Consider the following 23,228-nt stretch of genomic DNA (forward strand, 5'->3'; position numbering starts at 1 on the left):
TCCCTTCATTTAAACCAGTAAAATTTTTCTGTACAGAGACACCCAATGAATCTACTTAGCTGCTTCTTAACCTCTGCCTGGTTGCAGCAAAGTGATTCAGAGAGCATGAAATATTGTGTCTATAGTGGGTTAGCTACATTCCTTGAAAGGGTGATCCACAGAATCCATCCATATTATGAAGACATTTCCTATTTACAGCAGTCTGCACATAGAGTACTGTCTGCACATAAAGAGTTCCCATTCTCTTGGGATTCAGAGACTAGGTTCACTCCTGAAGTGAGACACATAACTGTGAAAAGCTTTGAAAATAAGCAGGCAGTATTGATGCTATGATAGTTTACGAAGAGAGAAAAAAAAAAGGCAAAAAAAAAAGCACACTCAAGAGATTTAGGAGCCTGTGTCCTGTGTCCTCCTCAAGTGAAGACATTCAAAACCATATCTAATTTTCTCAGAAAATTTTTGAAGAGCTATGCTATAGATTAGTTTTAGTGAGGCACCTCTCCTGTGAAGTTAAGTCTATTTAAGATTCATAGGACTAAATCAATAGCAGTATTTTGTAGCCCTGTGGCTAGTTCTGTATGGAAAAAAATACTTGGATTCCTGTCTATGCTCTGTGTATCTACTTCTGGGTTTTTTATAGTGAATGTTTTTTATAGTGAATGACTCCAGTTAATGTGCCAGGATTAATCTAGAATACTACAGGATAATCTGGGACTAAACCCAGATTCCTTGCTGAAGCATGCTCTAAATTCTAACTAGAAGCAGCAAAATTTGAATAAAAATTTGATTAAAACTAATGATTGAATTCATAAAGAGAAGTTCTGACAGTATTAAAGATTAATAAGTATTTAATTTGAAGAAAAGTGAAAGTAAAACAATGGGGGCATTAAAAAGATAAAGAAGATGGTGATAGATGAGGAAAGTTGGGAGGAAAAAGGAGACATGGTCTATTATGGACAAATATTGGCAGAATGTGCCTATGGCCACCAAATCATTTGGCAACTCAGTGCCAGGAAATGATACAATTAAGCAGTAATCAATTAATTAGGGGTGTCTAAATCAAGCAATTAATTGTATAAACACACAATTAATTGAGAAAACCATGTAGGTGCAGCGTCAATTAGGTTGTAAAACTCATTATAAGTAAAACACAGGCAATGGAGTGGAATTAAACAGGTGAAGTTTAAGGATTAAAAATTAGCTGAGCAAATAAAATCAATAAGTGGACAATCAGCAGAAGTAGTGAATCAGTTAAGTAGGATGAAAGGTAATTGCATTATTAAAGAAGTCATCAATGGATCAATAAATTAATTCTCCGGAGAGTGATGTGATCAGTAAAGTAAGGACAAGCAGTCCAGTCATTATCAGTAGGCAGTCAACAAGGCATGAGAACAGCTGCCTGGAGAAAGTTTAGTGGGTGTTCTGGGTATCAGCAGCAGCTACAGTAAAGTAGACTCCAGAAATATACCTTTCTTATTGTATTTGCCACTATAGTGTGTCATTGTGCTCTGTGTAAGGAGTTGCGTTTTATCTATAGAAAAAGAAAAAGCTTTTTTAGGGGAAAAGCTATAGTAAAGCCCTAGTAACAGCAATAGCTCTTTGCAAATCTGAAGACATATAACCTACAACATCTCTTAATTTGCAATAAATATAGTTACTCGATAGTGAAATTATAATATGACAATTCTACTTTGTTGATGAAAAACAATAATAAAGCTCAAGATTGTCTCAGGAATACTTGCTTTATGTTTTCAATCCTTTGTATTAAAAATTCAGTTTTGCTATTTCCACTAAGTAGTCACCTGAATGTCTTTTGTAGTTATGTCTATAGACAGAAAAATTATAGTAAAATGTTTTACATAAGCTACTAAGACCATGGTTGCTTCAACTTCAGCTTCCTTGCCCATGAGGTAACCCAGCAGATCATGGTTCTGGAACAATCTGTAGGAAAGTGGAGTCTTAGAAATTAGAGTTAGAACCTAGTGAATCATGAGCTTTGATATATCACATAATTTTCCGTTTACACAATTACAAATCAGATAGGCCAATGACAAATGTTATCTAATCCTTTTGCTGATATCAAGCTGCTAATACTTTTTCTAGTATCAAGCCAAGTATATTAAAAAAACCTGTCTTGTGATCTCCTAAATGGAATGTCCTGGTTTGAGACCTCAAACAGTATCCGTGTGCTACATTTAAAATTTATATTTTTCTAAACTTTTCAGAAATGTTTGTTTCATCATAATTATAATTTAGTACTGTGCTTTAAATAGCAATAAGTATCTCCAAAGATAGGACTGAGTAGAAAACTGTCCTATATATAAACCTATGGAAAAATATGTACATGCATACTGATGGAAAACCTTTGGGTTATAACAGTCTTTCAAAAGAGCTAACAAACTTATGTAAATACTTGCTGCAAAAGTTCAAATAACAATAGCTCCAAGTTTCACTATAAGCCACAGGGAATGGACCTAATTTTTTTAATATTTTAGGTCTCCATGGGCAATTTTAATGATAGAATCAGCTTTAGTGATTTGTAGAACTTCTCAGAGGATTACAGTTGTATCAGTTGGAGTTTGGGATATTGAATTCTAATTTTGGTTCCACAGTATTATTAAGGATGAATAACAAACAGCTTGAAAATTACTTGCAATATGTTTCAGTACACAGTTACTCCAAATGAGGATTGAGACATCAATAAAGAACAAAAAATTAAGTAGAAAACACAAGAATCCCCCTAGGGTTCACGCATCACTGTCCTCTGCTGGCAGAACATCCCATGCATTACGTGCTACAGGAGTAATTCCTACATTTTAGACTAACTGTAATATGCTATTATCTTTAGCATTTACTAATACCAAACAAAAAGTTATAGGGCAGAAAACATACAAACAAACAAAAAACTCAGCAACATCCTTTTCCTTGGCATATATAATTCAGCATATATATTACTTTACTTCTAAGAAAGAATGTTTTAAAAATAATTGGAGTTAATAACTTCAGATGTATTCATTCTGTCAGTTCCCAGCTCTTGGAATCTTCCTCCAGTCAATCAGGAGGCTTAATGAGTACTTTGGTCCATCATGGAGCGATACTCTGCTGTATCCTGAATCATTTAGACAATGTAAAAAGTCAGCAAAAGTAAAAATTGTTCTGTACTGACGATAGTATTTATATATGCACTTAATGTTACCTATATAGGAGAACAAAGTAAAAACGATACATTGAGAGATACCACATGAACTAAAGATTTTGAAAGAGAAGGTTGGCTTCTATGGATTCACTCATCTCTAGCACATAGATGTATATACATCAAATTATGAGTGTAGGGAGGTATTTAGAAATTGACAATTTCCCCTCTCAAGTAAAGATACTATGCCACCAAACAGGAATTTTAACACCAAAACCAAGATTCTCAGCTGTTATAAGCTGTCCTAACTCTCTTAACAGACTTTCTACTGACGTAAGCCAGTGCTTTGAGCAGGACACTTAGACATTATATATGGAGTTTTTGCATCCATATTTTATTTTATGAATGAAGATACAGTGACCTTTTTATGTTACATTACATACACTTACATTTATCAATTTGTAATTGCAATACATAGTTGATTGAGCTATAAAAGATAAAAAATATTTTTAAATAATCTGACACAAGTCTGTATGTAATTTTAAAAAATTAATAAAGAACTTTTAGCCATATTAACTTTTTTCCCCTTATATTAATGCAATAGAAAGAGTACACTAATTAGCTTAATTATTTAGGTTTTGCTTTGTTCCATTTGCATTCTGATATCAAGGTAATTAAAAATGACTAATTATGTTGTATGGGATGTTATACTTTACATTAATGGAAACTCCACAAGTTAGAGAGGCTAAATTGGTTTGACTAATGTTTTCTGATGTATTAATTATTTTATGTTTTCAGACTGGATTCTGTCAGAGTATTCAGACACTACTCCAGTACCATGTATCAGCATGTGAATGGTAAAAGTTACTGTGGACCAGCACTAAGACAGACAACTTCTCTCATACATTTAAAATATGATTGGCATGCTGAAGTCTAAAAATAGGATTTATTTATGTAACGCAGCTTACTAGTACATTGTAAAGAAATCTTTCCTCTTAAGAATATATTTGAGAAAACCTTAACAGCATCTTCAAAAAGGGCATAAAAGAAGATCCAGTGAACTAGAGGTGATCTGCTAAATCTCAGGCTCCAGAAAAATAATGGAATAAATCCTCTTAAATTCTAGGTATAGGTACATGAAGGAAGAGAAAGTGATTAGGAACAGCCAGCATGGACTTCCTAAAGGCAGTTTGTGTCTAACCAACCTGATAACCTTCTACAAAGAGATGACTGCCCCTGTACATGAGGGAAGAGTGGTAGATATTGTTTGCCTTGACTTGATCTCCCGTATTATCATTACAGCCAATGAGAAACAGTTTGGGAAGATTGGCTTCCAAATGCATTAAAAATGGGCTTAACTCTTTGTCATGGTTTCAGCCCAACCGGTAACAAAGGACCATGCAGTCGCTGGCTCACTCCTCCCGCCCCCCTCTGGTGGGATAGGGAGGAGAATCAGAGGAGAGAAAAGGAGAAGAAAAAAAAAACGGAACCTTGAGGGTTGAGACAAGGGCAGTTTACTGGGACAACAACAAAAAAGAGAAGTTACAACAATAACAACCTTACTAATAAAAGAGTGTACAAAAGGAGCGATGCACAGTGCAACTGCTCACCACCCAGAACCAGACGCTCGGCCACTTCCCCCACCAAAAGTCGAGAGAGCTCCCCCCAGCCCGCTCCCCATTTATATACTGAACATGATGGCCCATGGTATGGAATAGCTCCTTGGCTAGTTCAGGTCAGCTGCCCCAGCTATGCCCCCCCACCTCCCAGGTTCCTGTAAAAATTAACTCTATCCCAGCTGAACCCAGGACTCTATTGGGCTCAAAGGCTTGAGGTCAATGATATAAAGTCCAGCTTGTGGCCAGTTATTAGCGGTGTTGCTCACAGGTCAGTACTGAGGCCAATACTTTTTAATGTCTTTAATAAAGACCCAGATGGTAAAAGAGTGCACCCGCAACAAGTTTTGGGGATGATACCGAACTGCGTATGGAGTGGGGGTGCAGGAGGAAGAGTGACTGACTGTAGGGCAGAGCTTCTGCAGAGCACCCTTGACCCTAGAAAAATGGGCTGGTAGAGACCGCCTGAAGTTTAACAAAGGCAGACGGAAACTTCTGCATCTGGCTTGAAATAAACACATGTATCAGTGTAGGCTGGGCCCTGGCTATAGACAGAGCAGCTCTACAAGACTTACAAAGACCTTTGCAGGACTTGAAGGTCATGGTAAACAACAAGTTGAATGTCAGCAGCATCCAGAGTAACAAGAAAGTCACTGTCAAACCGAAATGAGTCCAGTGGAGGACCACTGTGACAACTGGGCCTGGAACACATGTTGCACAAGGAGAGGCAGAGATAACTGGGCTTTGTTCATGAGGTTGGTGAAACCTGCGCGTGGGGCAGGGACTCAGATAGCTGGTGTCTACCTTTACTTTAGCAAGGCCTTTGACACTGTCTTTCAAGGCATACTCCTTGAGAAGCTGGTGTCTCATGGCTTAGACAAGTGTACTCTTCACTGGATGAAAAACTGTCCGGCTGGACAAGCCCAAAAGGTTGTGGTGAATGGAGTTAAATCCAGTTGGCAGCAGGTCACAAGTGGTGTTCCCCAGGACTCAGTATTGGGGCCAGTTCTGTTTAATGTCTTTATCAATGATCTGGATGAGGGGATCAAGCGCACCCTCAGCAAGCTTGGGGATGACACCAAGTTGGGAGGGAGGGTTGATCTGCTCGAGGGTAGGGAAGACTCTACAGAGGGATCTGGACAGGCTGGATCAATGGGCCGAGGCCAATTGTATGAAGTTCAACAAGGCCAAGTGCTGGGTCCTGCACTTGGGTCACAACAACCCCATGCAGCGCTACAGGCTTGGGGAAGAGGGGCTGGAAAGCTGCCTGGCAGAGAAAGACCTGGGTGTGCTGGTTGACAGCCGGCTGAATATGAGCCAGCAGTGTGCCCAGGTGGCCAAGAAGGCCAACGGCATCCTGGCCTGCATCAGAAATAGTGTGGCCAGCAGGAGCAGGGAGGTGATTGTTCCCCTGTACTCAGCACTGGTGAGGCCGCACCTTGAGTCCTGTGTTCAGTTTTGGGCCCCTCACTACAGGAAAGACATTGAGGTGCTGTAATGTGTCCAGAGAAGGGCAACCAAGTTGGTGAGGGGCCTGGAGCACAAGTCTTATGAGGAGCGGCTGAGGGAACTGGGGTTGTTTAGCCTGGAGAAGAGGAGGCTGAGGGGAGACCTTATCACTCTCTACAAGTACCTGAAGGGGGTTGTAGTGAGGTGGGTGCTGGTCTCTTCTGTCAGGTGGCTGGAGATAGGAAATGGCTTCAAGTTGTGGCAGGGGAGGTTTAGGTTGGATATTGGGAAAAAATTCTTTACTGAGAGGGTTGTCAGACATTGGAACAGGCTGCCCAGGGAAGTGGTTGAGTCACCATCCCTGGAGGTATTCAAAAAGCGCATAGACAAGGCACTTTAGACCATGGTTTGGTGGGCATGGTTGATGGTTGGACTCGATGATCTTGAAGGTCTTTTCCAACGTAACTGATTCTATGATTCTATGAAACCTCCATCTTTGGAGACATTTAAAAGAACCTGAAAGGCTCCTGAACAACTTGATCTATTTGGCCCTGTTTCTCTGAGGTGGCTAAACCTTCAAGGTCCCTTCTAAGTTAATTCAGTCTATGATTCTATGTTGTCCAGGTTTTCTTTTTAAAACTTGGCTTCTACACAGAGCACAGACCCTGAAATATTATTTTACAGAGCTGGACAAATGAAAGAACAAATGGGCTGTCGCTGAATAAACAGCTCCTGCTAAAAAGGTACCTGTATTATTTGTTATCTATCAACTTTCTTGAGTTCCTTTGCAAAAGTTTACTTGAAAGTTAATAATCTGTGCAGCGATTTCTGTCATTAGGCAGGTATTATTTTCGCATTTAAAATAGTTGTTAATGAAACACAAAGTGTAAAAAAGAGCATGTGACTACTCACACAACCTTTACAGTTTTTGAGTGTGACTCTAAAAATATTCAAATTCTTGAATGATAAGTTATTTGCAAGAATCTGCATAGTTGTGATTTGCCAGCCCATTGAGTTTTCTTTCTCTTTTTCCTTTTCCCCATCCCCAAATACTTATGGAATACCATTTTAATAGTTCTGAAAGAACTGTTAGCAGTATATTCTTCACAAACACAGTTATATCATGATCATGCAAAAAATTAAACAAAAAATTATTGTGCAAAATACACTTGGTGAGAGAAATCCTTAAGTGCACTGAGGCTCAACATCCACACAAATATGTAGAAGGCACTATAAGATTCTGTGGAGGAATGGTTAATGGAGCAAGGCCACGAGTCTATGGAGACGTTATGTGAGCAAGAAGATACGTGCTGAGACAAGAAGGTATGTGCTGAGACAAGAAGATTTTAGCTGAGATATGTCACCAGCGACCAATGACACTCAAGGACACAGTGTCCTTGAGGAAAAGAAGGAACTTTGTGAAGAGAAGTTGTGGTTGAAGAAATGTAAAAATAAGTAGTCTGTAACTGCAAGTCTATGGAATATGTAAATGTAACTTTTTATCATATAACCAATAAGAGAATGACTAGTAGGCATATGTTATAGAAATCATATAAAAGAACCCTGGTAGAAATAAAGTTTGAAGATGCTTGCAGGATCTCATATTGAGTGTTCTGTGTCTTCCCTGCTCGAAAACTCTCCGCAAGTGGCACCCGAACAGGGACCTACGAACAGGACCTACAAACAGGGAACAGGGACCCTCAAATCTGAACAGGGACTCTCAAATCTGAACAAGGACCTACACTTTCCCTGTGGAACGCAGCGGAGAGGAGCAGATCGACGGAAAAGTCCTGCCGTGCAGCCAGCAGGGGACAACAGCTTGTCTGTGCGGGCACAGAGAAGCCGCGTCTGGAGATTCTAAGAATTCTTCGCAGTCTGTCCGCTACCTCCTCTTCAGAAGTGCTGCATTGAAAACACTGGCCAGGGTACATCAAAGGAGAAGAAAAATATGGAAAAAGAGGTAGCTTTACAATTATTACAAAGAATTTTAGAAAAGAAAGGAGCCAATTGTGTTAAACAGTTGGCGGGCCTGGTGGCACTAGGTACAGCCAAAGGATTCTTTGGGGATCCCGGGCAATTGTTTTCTGTAGATGAGTGGAGAAAATACAGGGATATGTTATGGGATGGTATTATAGATGAAAAGAAGGAAAGTAAGGAATATAAGAAATTGTTGAAACCATGGAGAGAAACCATAGATGCTTTAAAGAAATATCATTGTGAAAAGAAAGTAGCTGCTGTGGCAACAAAAGCCCTAGAGGGAGAAATGCCCAGCGAAGGGGCAATAGGCAGAGAGCCTGGGAAAATTACCATAGATTATAGATATAATGCAATTCCTAATACCTGTACATCAGTTACAGTAAAAAGGCCAGTGAAATCACCACCTCCCAATCCTCCAGAACCTGCTGCACCCTCATTAGGTGATGAGGAGATTGCAGAGGAGGAGGAGGGCGAGATGGAGTTTCCTGAGCCTCCACCTATGACAGAGTTAGAAAGGTTGTCTATGTCTTCTGACAGGAAGGTGGCTGCCAAAAAACAGTTATCAAGAATAGACTGGGATTCCTTAGCTGCTCATGCAGCAGCTGAAGGAAATTTTGAAATAGTCGCTGCTGCCGCTGGTATACAGGCTTTACCGGTTATTTTTATGCCTGTATCAGGAGGACAGCAAGCTGCCTATCATGCTTTAGACTGGAAACTGTTAATGCAGTTACGAGCAACGGTCAATGAATCAGGGGTACAAAGTGAACCAGTTCAACAATTGTTAAATTATATTTGGAATACGCATGTGTTAACGCCAGAAGATATTAAAGGGGTATTTCGTATGGCGTTAACCCCCTCACAGCTATTGTTATGGCATGCACACTGGCAAAGACTGTGTGACTTCTCGGCTCAGACAGCGCGGGCACAAGGGGACCCGCTGGCTGACGTTACAGTAGATCAATTGATGGGTACAGGAGCCTTTGCACATGTGACAATGCAGATGGAAATGGGTCCCAAGAAATGTCTGGAGTCCATGCGTTTGGCTCGGGAAGCCCTGTCAAACATAAGGGAAGCTCCAGTCACTCTGTCATATATGTCACTTAAACAGGGAGCCCAAGAGCCCTTTGCAGCCTTTGTGGATAGGGTCACAGCAGCCTTGAATAAGGCAAATATACCTCCGGCTCTAAAAGCTGCACTGTTGCGACAATGTGCTTTGGAAAACTGTAACGCTGCCACCAGAGCTGTATTGGTTACTTTGCCAGCTGATGCACCAATTGAACTAATGTTAGAACGTATGAGCAAGGTCCCTATGGGTCCACAAGCAATGTTAGTGGAATCATTAGAGAAACTAGGGGAAAAGTTAATTGAAAGTCACCAACAGCAACAACGTCTTTGCAGCCGCCCTTGCACCTTTAAAGCCACTAGGGGGAAATAGAGGCTCTAGTGACAGTAGGGGTGGAAAGTTTAGATGTTATAGATGTGGAAAGATAGGTCACAAGAGACCCCAGTGTAGGGAGTCAGGAGTTTGGTGCCAGAACTGCCGGCAAGACACCTACAGTACCACTGCGTGCCGTCGATCGGGAAACGGGATGCCGAGCGCAAGGGGTCGCAGCGCGAGGACACCAATCACTGCTCCAGCGGCATTGAAGGACAACTTTGCACCGACTCCAGAGCCACATCTCAACTCATCTCAGCGGGACAACTATCTCCAGCAACGCGTGGCAGCCTCGGATTGGACTTGGCAACAGCAGTAGATGTTACACTTATTGACACTAAACCCCAAGGGATTGCTACAGGAGTATGCGGACCAATAATTATAAATGGCGAGAGACAAGGGGCATTGCTGTTGGGACGTTCATCAAGTGGAATAAAAGGAATATTTGTGCTGCCCGGAGTAATAGACACTGACTTTGAAGGTGAAATCTATATCGTAGCACAAACTTTGTTTCCTCCAATTGTTATACCAAAGGGAAGCAAGATAGCGCAGTTAGTGCCATTGTTACAATTAACCAAAGGAATGACAACTGGAAATCAGCAAATTAGAGGTAGTAGAGAATTTGGCTCGACAGGAGGATTAGTGATGTTATCAATGCCTCTCACAGAAAGACCAATAACGACAGTCACTCTGGAAAATAAAGGGAAGAGAGTTATTTTACAAGCCTTGTTGGACACTGGAGCTGATATTTCTATCGTCGGCGAACATTTTTGGCCAGAGTCATGGCCAACAAGGACTGTTGTTGGAGGCGTAGAAGGAGTTGGGGGAACAGTTAGTATTCAACAAAGTCAGGATAGGATTGGAGTTTATCTAGACAGACGAAGAACCAATGCCACAATTACTGTAATGCCCTTGCCTTATGGAGTTTCAGCCTTGATTGGGCGAGATATTCTTCTCCAGTTAGGAGTAAGATTGACAACTGAATCGCCTTTTTAGGAGCGGTCACTGATTGGACTTTCCCGATTCCTTTAGTTTGGACATGATGAACCTGTCTGGATCAAACAGTGGCCACTAAGGCAGGAAAGTCTGAAACAAGCAGAAATGTTGGTAGATGAACAATTAGCACTGGGACATATTAAACCTTCAACTAGCCCGTGGAATACACCCATTTTTGTTATCAAGAAAAAGTCGGGCAAATATTGGCTATTACATGATCTTAGAGCAGTCAGTGATCAAATGCAAGCCATGGGAGCACTTCAACTGGGAATGCCTAGCCCAGCTATGTTACCGATAGGCTAGCATCTACTGATTATTGACTTAAAAGACTGTTTTTTCACCATCTTTCTACATCCCAAAGATACTGAACGTTTTGCTTACCCCAACAGGGTTACAATGGATTCCGTCCAGATGGACTAGACCAGCTGTAAACGACGTTTCTACTGAGACGCCTGGTTTGTAAATAGAACTATAGACTGCTTAAACACTACTAACAATTTTAAACTTATGGTTATTTTATAACAGAAAATGGATAGAATTATAACCGGGATGAAGATTTTAATCACATTGTCTGTTATCTTAGGAAAAGGATTGGGAAACCTTCACAAGGTTGATCTTCGACAGAATATGTGGGTTACTTAGACTAACGAGACAAGACAAGATTCATTTTGTCTATCATTGGCTACCCTGTCTGATCCGTTTTGTACGTGCTTAATTGGGGTCCCTTTAAAAAACATGAAAGAATTTGGGCCTTGGACGACAGGCAAAATTTATGATGATCTAAATCAAGCGAAGACTGATTTCTGTACCATTAGGTCTGGATTAATCACAAACAATTGGGGTGACACATTAAATATCTCCATAAATCCTTTGGGAGCCCAAACACATAGCATTATCACGAAATTGAATGTTACTGGTATAGAGCCTCAGGAACTTAACATTTTGGGGTCTGTACCTGGAGAGTATTGTGTAACTTTTGAGGACCATCTAGGTATGGATTTAGTTAAAATTAAGGACTTTAAACCTGAAAGGCCAAGAAATGATAGTATCTGGATTACCCCCAGATCCTCTTGGTATTATAACATTACTAGTTATTGTAATGATTGGAATTGGCCCATAAATGGGTATGACAGAGTAACAAAGGCAAAAACGTTACCACCCGGAATATTTCTTATTTGTGGAGATCGTGCTTGGCCAGCTATACCTGCAAAAGCACATGGAGGACCGTGTTATCTTGGCAAATTAAGGTTGTTTGCCCCCAGCATTCATCAATTGTTGAATATGAGTAATATAAATCACAAATCTAAACATGTTAGACGTGAAATACATCAATTGGGGCCTGAATGTAGGGATGATGTGGAATTGTGGGAACGCCCAACTGTTATTTTAGCATCTCTTTTTACGCCCCAAGTTGCCTCTGCCAAAGCACTAACACAATTAAAACGGTTAGCTTGTTGGACAGGAAAACAAATTAACATTACCTCCAGAATAATAGATGAACTCATCACTGATGTCGCTAGTATACGGCATGCTGTATTACAAAACCAAGCCGCCATTGATTTTTTGTTGTTAGCACAGGGGCACGGTTGTGAAGAATTTGAAGGAATGTGTTGTATGAATCTTTCTGATCATTCTGAATCTATTTATAAGAAACTTTCCCAATTGTGAGATAACATGAAAAAACTCACTGTTGCTATAAATCCTGTTGATGACTGGCTTGAAAACTGGGGAATTACCGGTTGGTTAAGAACCTTGATGAAGGAAGGTATTTGATTTTTTGTTATTATCATTATTATATTTGTTATTTTTTGTTGTGTTTTTTCTTGTGTGAAGAAGGGTCTAGAATCAATTGTGAATCGGGTTTGGATTGTTCAACAAAAAGAAAAAGGGGGAATTGTGGAGGAATGGTTAATGGAGCAAGGCCACGAGTCTATGGAGACGTTATGTGAGCAAGAAGATACGTGCTGAGACAAGAAGGTATGCGCTGAGACAAGAAGATTTTAGCTGAGATATGTCACCAGCAACCAATGACACTCAAGGACACAGTGTCCTTGAGGAAAAGAAGGAACTTTGTGAAGAGAAGTTGTGGTTGAAGAAATGTAAAAATAAGTAGTCTGTAACCGCAAGTCTATGGAATATGTAAATGTAACTTTTTATCATATAACCAATAAGAGAATGACTAGTAGGCATATGTTATAGAAATCATATAAAAGAACCCTGGTAGAAATAAAGTTTGAAGATGCTTGCAGGATCTCATATTGAGTGTTCTGTGTCTTCCCTGCTTGAAAACTCTCCACAAGATTCAATGTAAATGATGATACTCACTCTTCACCTATCTTCTAAAAATTATATTCCCATGTTTTCAGCCTCAGTGGGCATATGTTGATGAGAAAGAGTTTGTCTGCCTTTTCCACACCTTTTTTGCTAAACCCATGCATGATCAATCACTGTTTTCTTCCACCTTGTTTACTTGCAAGCCATTTAAACATGCTGAAAAGCGTGTTTCAGTTTCTTCTTTCACTGCACAGTTAGGCTGTGACCTACATCTATACCATGAAGAGCTCTGAGGGAGACTGCTTGGTAATCAATTTCACTTCCACCTGCTTCCTATTAATGAGGATCCACTGGTGAATTCTCAGATAACCTTACGAGGTGAGCACTTAATTTGGAATTGAGGAATTTACTCTACACTTATTCAATTTCCTGTGCTGAATGACAATTCTCAATTTCTTTTTTTGTTTTTTAATCCATATTGCACAATGTTATTTAACCATGTCCATTTTTTTCCCTCTTGAGCATAGTTTTGTAATAGGAGTGAAGTGTAGTTATGGGCTTATCTCAATTATGAGAAAAATACCTTTCACAGTGTAATTATTTCACATTTAAAGTCCAACCATTTGGATTCTGTCCCAAAGTGCTCAAGTCCTATTTCTTGTTTAAAGTGTGCAACTAGACTGTAGAATGTATTAACTCTGGATCATCTGTTATTGATTTGTGGGAGGCAATAACTGAGCAAATCATTGCATTCCATTACACAAAATACAGGAAATTAGTCATAACATTTGGATATGCAAAGAGCAATGCCAAACATCAAAATATATCTTATAGTCCTGTAGTAGTCTCTGTCCAAAGCCATCTTTTCATGACTGTTTCCAAAGAAACTAATACAGTGTAATGAACATCAAACATTAAAAGCTGGAGCTAAAATTTTAGGTTAGGCAATGTAACTGAGAATAAGCCAAACTGTATAATAGAAGGAGAACATGGATGGACATTCTTCCTCTGCATGACATTGGCTATTATGGGATGATGTGACAAGCTGCAAACTGGGGTTCCACAGCATGGTCAAATGCTGTCCTACATCAATTTTAAAAGAAATATTTCTGCTGAAACAGAGGTCAAAGCATCTATGTACTGTCTTGTATGCACCTGTTTGCTTAAAAGTTTCTGTCATTGCAAATGTATCAGAAATACACACATAACTCACATATTTTCAGTGATCCAACTATACATACACTCTTCGGTAACTGCCCATGACTTCTACAGACTTCAATGTTATTGGTCAGATAGAGAAAACTATTTAAACTCAATCTGGATGACTGGAGAAGAAATTTACTGAAACACAGAGGAGTGTGGGTGTGAAGAAGGGGAAAAGGGTGAAAAAGGATATGTTACTCTACTAAACAAATCTTAGTTGTTTTGAAGCAGTGAACTTTATCAACTTCTATTTTCTTTGAAACCAAGAGAACTCATGTTAAGGCAAACCCTAACGCCTTTGAAAACGTAAGTGCATTGGTCTTAATTGGAGATGATGTAAAAGAATGAGACATTGAGAAAACTGAAGTGTAAGAGGCTTGTATCACTGTTGCTGTTACTGAATTGCAAGTGTCCAGAGAACCATCTTGTTAAAGAAAAATGCTTGAAGAATTGTCTGAAACTGGTGTTAAAGTGAGGCTCAAGATAATTTTCCTATTGAAAAATATCACTACTAACTGAGGGCTCTTCCTACTCACTTATACTTCTCTGTTGAAAACTACAAAAGGTCTAAAGAGGAACAAGCATTAACTAATTTGTTGACATTTATTGTCAATTCAAGCAACCCATTTTAGACGGAGAAGAAGAAAGCATAATTAAGGCATGATGAACAGCATAAAAGGTGCTATTGTCTTCTCTTCTGGGCATTTATCCACTGTCATAACAGACAATAATGAGTACTTTTGCATTAAAGCAGAAATTCTGCTTTTTTATCCACTTAATAACAGTTGATTTCAAAACTGTGAACAATCTTTAAATTTTATTTCCTCATTTTGCCAGATAGGAATAGATCATGTACACCAGCTCTGAAAATTTCAGATAATAACCATGCCAACTAGATTTGATGACACTACTCTTGACATGTCACATAATGGTTTCATTAAGCTGAAATTGGGAGTAATGAAATAAACATTCATTTTAGGCATTTGAAACAAAAAAAATTGCATTACCTACCTCTTGAAAGTTGTCACTGTTGATCTTGCAGGGTTTTGTCTATGAAGGTGTTTGATTTGTTTACTGTCAGAAATCAATGTTCTTCGATCAAATTATTTGCTTATATTTGCTGATAATAATAAGATGCTGTTTTCTTGTAAGATATTTAACCACATAGATGATATTGCTAGAAAATGTTCAATCTTAATGGGCTAGTTATCTAGATACAGCTGTCTAATATTTATAAATTCCTAAACCACTTAATGTTCTTTTCACTTTGATGTTTTAAAGTTATGTTTCTCATTATAAACTATGTCTCCAAACAATATTTTTATGCTCAGTTAAAGTTACTCTGACTACAGAAAATACATTGCTTATAAGTGTTTGGGAAGATGAAAACTAGTTTTAGTAATGAGAAAGGTTAAACAAATACAGATTGTGGTGGGTTAATGTTAGCTGGCTGCCAGGTGCCCACCACACTGCTCTCTCATTCCGCTCCTCAGCAGGCAAGGGAGACAATAGGATGGAGAGCTGTCAGTTGAGATAAGGACAGGAGATCACTCACCAATTACTGTCATAGTCAAAAAAGACTTGGGGAAAATTAATTTCATTTATCACCAATTAAAAATAGAGTAGGATAGTGAGAAACAAAAAAAAAAAAAATCAAAACCACTGTCAATCTGCCCCCACCCTTTTTCTTCCCAGGTTTAACTTCACTCCTTCGTTCTCAACTGTTCTACCTCCTCCCTACCCTGGCTGAGTGGCACAGTGGGATGGGGAATGGCGGTTGTGGTCAGTTTGTAGAACTTTGTCTGCTGCTCCTTTCTCCTCACACTGCTTACTTCCAGTTGAGCACCACTACAGCATTGGGTCCCTCCAATGGAACACAGTCCTTCATGAACTGGTCTGGCATGTGTCCTCTCCATGGGCTGCAGTCCTTCAAGAAGTGCTCCAGCATGGGTCCTTTCCATGGGGTACAGCCCTTCAGGAGTGGACTGGTCCAGCGTGGGTCCCACATGGGCTGCCGCTCCTGCCAGGAGCCTTCTCTTCCATGGACTCACCATGGGCTGCAGCTTCCTTCAGGGTATGTCCATCTGCTCTACAGTGGGGTCCTCCCTGGGCTGCAGGGGGACAGCCTGCTTCACCATGGTCTTCTCCAAAGGGCTGCAGGGGAATCTCTGCTCTGGCGCCTGCAGCACCTCCTCCCCTTCTTCTGCACTGACCTGGGGGTCTGCAGGGCTGTTTCTCTCGCATTTTTTCCTCACTCCTCTCACTGCTGCATGGCATTTTTTACCCTATGTGACATACGCTTTCTCAGAGGCCACCATCTTGTCTGAGGGGCTCAGCCGTGCCCTGCGGTGGGTTGGCTGGAACCGGCTGGAACCGGCTGTGTCCGGCACGGGGCAGCCCCGGCCTCTCCTCACAGAGGCCGCCCTGCAGAACCCGCTGCCTGCGCCTGGGCACCTGCACCCCAGTACACAGAGACTATCAATATTTTCAGTGTTATTGTTAACACATTTCAGTGTTTCATTAAATATTTATAAACATTGAGACCAATATTTACATTTTGTTCCCTGAGGCAAGTTTTCTAGCAAAAAAAAATATCAACCCTGTATAAAATATGATCTATGAGGAAACGCTGATGTGAGAAGATGGGGTATATTACATATTTGTGTATGTTTGTGTGATAGAGAAGGGGAAACCACATCACAGCAGTCCTCAATTACAAGAAAGCTGTTGCAAAGAAAGGAGTATCTCTTCTCATTCACATTGGATAGAAGTAATGTTCTCAAATTGTAAGCAGGGAGATTAAAGAGATGGGAAAAACATGCCTTTATAAAGCATTGTAAACCACTGTTCTTTCCATTTGAAATAGCTGTTGGAGAAGATGGGAGATCACTTGAAAACTTCAAGAACACGTTGCATGAATGTGCCAGGATTGATAACTGTACATCTGTATGGCTGATAGGAAGGGCAACTGAATGGACAATGAGGGTCTATAAATGAGGGTTCACAAAACACTTCCAGATATATTTTTCTGCACTTCTGAATGCTGTCTATGTACCTATACATTTTGCCTTTTTACAGCTACAGAAAAAAATCCCGTGTTTTGTAGTATATGTGTACATGGGCCAGATACAATGTGTAAATTCAGTTGAAATACAGTCTAACAGTTTTATTCTCTGAATAAAATCATCTATGCTAAAGCATAACATTATCTTGACAGAAATCATCCTCTGAAAGTAATCAGTAATACAGGAGCCACAAAAACACTCTCACAGTCTAAGACCATTTGCTCAGACTATTGAAATATCAGCAAGTCCCCAGATAACGCATATGACAATAAACTGAAAGCCATTAGGTTAACTTAATCAAATTCTTGCTATTAGTCATCCAGGGAAAATATACATTTGGCTTTTATGATAGCTCAAAGACAAAAAAGGTACTCATGCCTTCCCAACCACAAATGAAAAACCTTAATGATCCTGTAAACGGCTGGCTCTGCAATAGAGGACACACCCCTATTTGCAATTAAAAATAATGTGGGTGTAAAGAGCTGGAATACCCTTGGCATGTTAAGGAGTTGAAAAAGAGACAGTGTGCATGACAGTGCTTTGTTTGTGATGGGATATTGTTTTTCCTCCCCCCCACCAGCTATCCTTCTTATCCTAGACAGCTCTGTGCATTAACACAGACTAAACTGTATAGTCTGAGTCTGACGGACTTGCTCTCGCTTTTTGAGAGAAAATGAAAGATGCCTGTCCAACCTAGCAAAGTCCAGAAAAAATCTGATCTTCCCAGTCAGTTTCCTCTGCATAATTTTCTTCCTGTTAATAATCATCATAGGTTTTAAATTATCATCCAAAATTTTGGAGAACACAAATTCCAATCTCAGAAGTAAACCTCCTGGAGGGGTAGCATTTCTAACCAGTGTTCGCTATTTCAGCACCTGTAGTCAGAACCATTATTAGGAGAGAAAATATGGAAGGAGAGGCATATGGAATAATGTCAGGAAATATACCGAGTCCTTCAAATTTAGTAATTTTTCTGCATTACAATAAAAATAATTCTGTTTCTTTCATCTTCCTTTAGTCTTTTCTCCTCTTTCATTTTCTTCCTACCAGGAAAGAAAAAGGAAATGTTCCTGAAATGTATTATGTGTATGTGATGTAGAATTTTTTACTCCCTTAAGTCTTAGATGCAGAAAAAGTTCTCTACTATTGTGAATTCCTATGAGCAAATTACAAGAGGGAAGCTTTCACAACATCTCACCTAACATCTTTTCACAGTCACATTACTGAATTTATTCAAGTTCAAATGGTTTTTAAAAACTTTAATGGATAGAAACTTCCCATTTTATTCACTGTTTTCCAATTATTAGTTTCATTCTCTCTCATAAACAGTTATGAAATGAGAGGAAGAAAATTTTGCTCTGAGGCTTTTAAACCAATTTTAAACCCTCAATCTCTCTCTTTCTTGGTAACTACTAAATTTTGTACCTAAACTTGTCTTTCTGCTTTCTTTTATCCCCATACACTTCTAACAACTAATTTTACCACTTAAGTAAGACATTTAAAATTTTATTTCTATCCTGAAGTGTTTAAGAATACTACAGTCACACCTAATGGCATGATTCACTTAACTTGCACTCTGTCCTCCATCACAGTCAGGTGTTTTAGTTAAAATTATAGATGTGTTTCCTGGGAAAAAAAAATATCGTAGCCACTTCTCAGGCTTCTGAGATTTATCTAAGCTTTTAATATATCCAGCTATATAGGCATATGTTAGGCACAGACAGATTCAAAGTCTAACAAGAAATATTACATACCAACAAAGGAAAGAAAAATATTAATTTTGAACCGATATGTCATTATTTATTTTTTTCTGTCTGAGATTTCTTATTTGTTTATGAGATGGCCAAAGATTTTTTTCTTGTATTGGTTGAACCTATGACAATTTTTAATATTTTCTACTCTTTTATTTATATACTTGCAATTATTGTTAAAAATCAGGAAAAAAAACCACCCAAGAGTGTAGTTCTAAGAGCTAGGGCACCCAGTTCCAATATAAGAGACCCAGAATAAAGTGCCTGGTATAAATCAGGCAGAACAATGATTATTCACAGAGATTTAAGAGGATATTCATATAATAGACATATCCTTTCCATGCCATTCTTTTCTGACTCTTTGCCAAATCTGCTTTTTGGATTCCGAATCCTATTACACTTTCTACATTTGAAAAAAATTGAACCTCTTTATCTGAAGGGATGTCCCTTCCCCAAGTCAGAGTAATTTCAGAATACAAGCTCTAAGCATGCCTGAACATGCTCAGACATGATGTCTCTCACCAACAGTTCAGTTACTGACTTTCTTAACTTTTTAATGCAGAATAGGTCTGGGATGATACCAAAGATACCTAGCAAGATCCAAGACAAGGATGGTGTTGCTGAACTGACTTATTCACTGCCCAGCCAAGAAGGATTAAGATGCTAATACAAGCAGCTAGGGAGAACAGTCTATGTTCTGTGCATAAGACTGTGGTATCACATACAAAAGCATCACCAGAGAACAGAGACATCAGACTGAAAAACCGTTACAATAAACCTTTTGAGTACCAGTGGTTGAAAGGCAGTAAAAGAACAGACTAGTTAATAAAAGTGCATCAGAGTCCCTTATTTTTTCATTGACTGGATCTGCATCCAGATCTGCATAGGTGTAAAAATTTTATTTTGGTTATGTCACACTTCATATTTAAAAAAAAAAAAAAAAAGGAAAAAGAGTTGGTCTGCTTAAGCTGTTAGAAAGAAAGAACAAAATTTACTTTCAGTTTTTCTTGAACTGAATATATTTATATCAAGGTGACATCAGAACCTTTTGTTACTAATGAACTATGAAAAAGAAAATGTCAAATAGCTTTCTTTTGAAAAACTGATATATAGCAAACATTAATATATGTAGGACATAAAATAATACTGGTTATTTATAGTATGTATATATTTTATATATTATATTTAATTTCAATACATTGGACACAAAGTCAGGAGGTTATATACAGGAATGTTCTCTCTATACTATTCTCTACAGTATTTTCTTTCACCCAGTGATGAAAATAGTTTTGCTCAAGATTTCACTAATGACTACATAGTTTGCAGCACAGTCTAAAAGAGTGTACAGAGGTTGATACTGCAGACTGATAGTTTCTGTAATATCTCATATTTGTGGGCTAGATGGACTTATAAGTAAGAGATAAGCAGACACACAAAAGTTAATTGTTTTTTTTAATGTCACTGTGGCACAAACCCTTGACCTCAGAGGAAGAAATGAGTATTTCCCTTTGGTTTTTAACAGAATTACTTGGGGGGGGGGGGGGGGGGACACCGACAGGACACAGGGCAGGGAGGGAGAGGCATAAAATTCTGGCATAAAAACGTCTCAAAGGACTTTGAACTAATAGAGAGCTAGATAAAGGGAATAGTCTGGCTTCTGACCCTACAAGATGGAATTGGTTCTTTACTATGGTTTTAGTTTCTTTCTATAGTGAGAACTTGAAAAAAAATGTGCTTCATTTTACACTAAATGTTACTCTTTTCCTACTATTTCTGACTTTGAAGATTTTGACAAATGTTTTCAGGTTCTTCAGTTTTGCTTTTACATTCCAAATAAGATTGTGTGGTAAAGCATATTCTAATAGTTACAGGGCACTAGATTACCATACTATTATTTATTTTGATTCTACAGCAGTTGCTGGACTCCAGTTCTGATATTTGCTGTATAATGTTCCTGTTCTCTCTCACTGTTTCTATTTGCCCGAGATTTAAAGCAGAAAATAAAGGCACAAGATGAAATAAATGGAGGCCTGGGATCCAGATTCAAATTCACAAATGAGCCCAAATTCCCTTATCATTTGCAGTGTCTATATGCTGGTTCTCAGTTTGCGTTGTGGGGAATGAGCCAAATATTTGTCTGATGCAGAAAAACTATTTGGGGTTCATGTTTGAATTCTACTTGTTTCAGCAATATAGAAACAGTTTGCCTGAGACTCTTGTGTTTGTAAAATCAAGCCCATACTCAAGCACAGGCACCAAAAGATGATTTGGCACAGCCCAAAGTTCAAAAAGCAGTGGTCAAGTTTAGACCTAGTTTGACTGGCTTGGAGTAAAGGGATAGATCAAAGATGACACTGTTCTTTGAAGGCTGATTAAATCCTAGGTGTTGGTGTGCATAAAGACAAGGAGAAAGAGAATAGTAAGGTTTTTGTGAGAGATGCAAGGGTATTTCAGATTTCTAAAGCATATTTAGCTGAATGACAATCTCTTCTAAGGATTTTTTGCAGCTATTTTTACTTCTCTTTTCTTTCTTTCTTTTTTCTTTCTTTCTTTCTTCTTCCTTTCTTTCTTTTCTTTCTTCCTTCCTTCTTTCCTTCCTTCCTTCCTTCCTTCCTTCTTTCCTTCCCTCTTTTTCCTTTCTTTCTTTCTTTTTTATTTTTTCTTCCTTCCTTCCTTCCTTCCTTCCTTCCTTCCTTCCTTCCTTCCTTCCTTCCTTCCTTCCTTCCTTCCTTCCTTCCTTCCTTTCTTCCTTCCTTCCTTTCTTTTCCTCAACTAAGGTTTTTGATAACACTTATTCTCTGTTTTGGAACATTCCTGGTATGTAAGTGTAATATAAGCATTTTTTTTCCTTAGTAATTTAACCCCACTAATTTCTTCCCTCTTCTATTAAATCCAACAACAATATAAAGAAATGAGCATTCTTTTTAGCAGTGCCAGCAAACCTGCAAATGGAAAATTCAGCAACTCATCTCCATAAGAGATCTCATAAATTTAAACAACATAGGATAATGGTTCAATCAACTACTTTCATCAGCATGTAACTGATTTAGAACAAATTCTACTGTAGTATTACTCAGAGAACAGCTAGGAAGTTAACCTGTTTTTTATCAATGTGCTTCTGGTAGTTTTTGTGTGTCCTCCCATAGATAACTTGTTTCTTCAATTTTTTATGTGGAAGATACAAAGGAAAAAAAAAAATCTCTCTGTGAAAGATACAAAGGAAAGTGTGATTAATGTCTCCCTACACTCAATTTGGAAAGCTTTGGCTTTTTAAATCATATTAAGAACCTTACTTGAGAAGTCATCTGTTTAATTATTCAGTCATCTTCCTAGACCAAATATGATTTCTCTTCTCTCAAGAAAGAGTAATGATGCTGAAAAATTGCTTTAATTCCCTTTCTCAATCAACACTACCAATAATCACTTATTAATCTGAAACCTGGTCATGGCATTGTTACTTCCTTTGTGCTTGTTCCTTTTCTGCTTCTTTATTCTTTATATGGAATGTGATCGATAATATTTTAACAACTAGCTGTTGCTACTGAGCTATTTTGATCTCTTCCCAAGCCAACTTTTTGTAAGGCTATGAATGTCCCTCCCCAATATACAGTTTCCAATTTTGAATACATTCATTTTTTGTATCATTGAAGAAAAGAATATTAAAAAAATAATAATAAACATTGTCTCATGAGTAAAGCTTGGTGAGGAAGTCTTAATTTTAAAAAGTTTTTACTTTCAACATTACATTTTTTGAAGCAACACACTGTTGTTCTGTTTATCGGTGCTAGTCTATTACACAGTTCCCTTTAAAACTGCACAATGCTCTCACAAAGTTTATAATTTATGATAAAAATACACAATTATAATGGTAATGAATATTTATCAAATTAAGTTATGTCATATGAGTCTAGTTCTATTATCAACTTCTTACTTTGTAGATATTTTGTAGCTTATTATTTCTTTGCAGGATTTTTTCCAGTACCTTTTATTCTAGTATTTGCACCATTTGTTACACTGACCTCAAGTTTCCGATTGTTTTAACTTTATTTTCTCTATTTCTTTAAAGATTAAAATATTATTATTCCTTACTGCAGATGTTCAAACTGATGCATGTAATGATGGACAGGGATGAGGAGGGATTTACTAAAGCCATGCAGTATATGTAGGGTCTCAGGTCCAAGGATAAACAGATGAACATTGTGAACTTAACTTCTGATATACATCTTTGAAAATTAATTTTGGTAATACCAAAACCAGTAAGTAACTGTTTTCTGTCACATTGTCTTTCCATTTTTACAGTTAACTTGAATCTGGAGTATTAACTTTTTC

The sequence above is a fragment of the Buteo buteo genome, chromosome 3 (assembly GCF_964188355.1).
Source record: "Buteo buteo chromosome 3, bButBut1.hap1.1, whole genome shotgun sequence".
Lineage (NCBI taxonomy): Eukaryota > Metazoa > Chordata > Aves > Accipitriformes > Accipitridae > Buteo > Buteo buteo.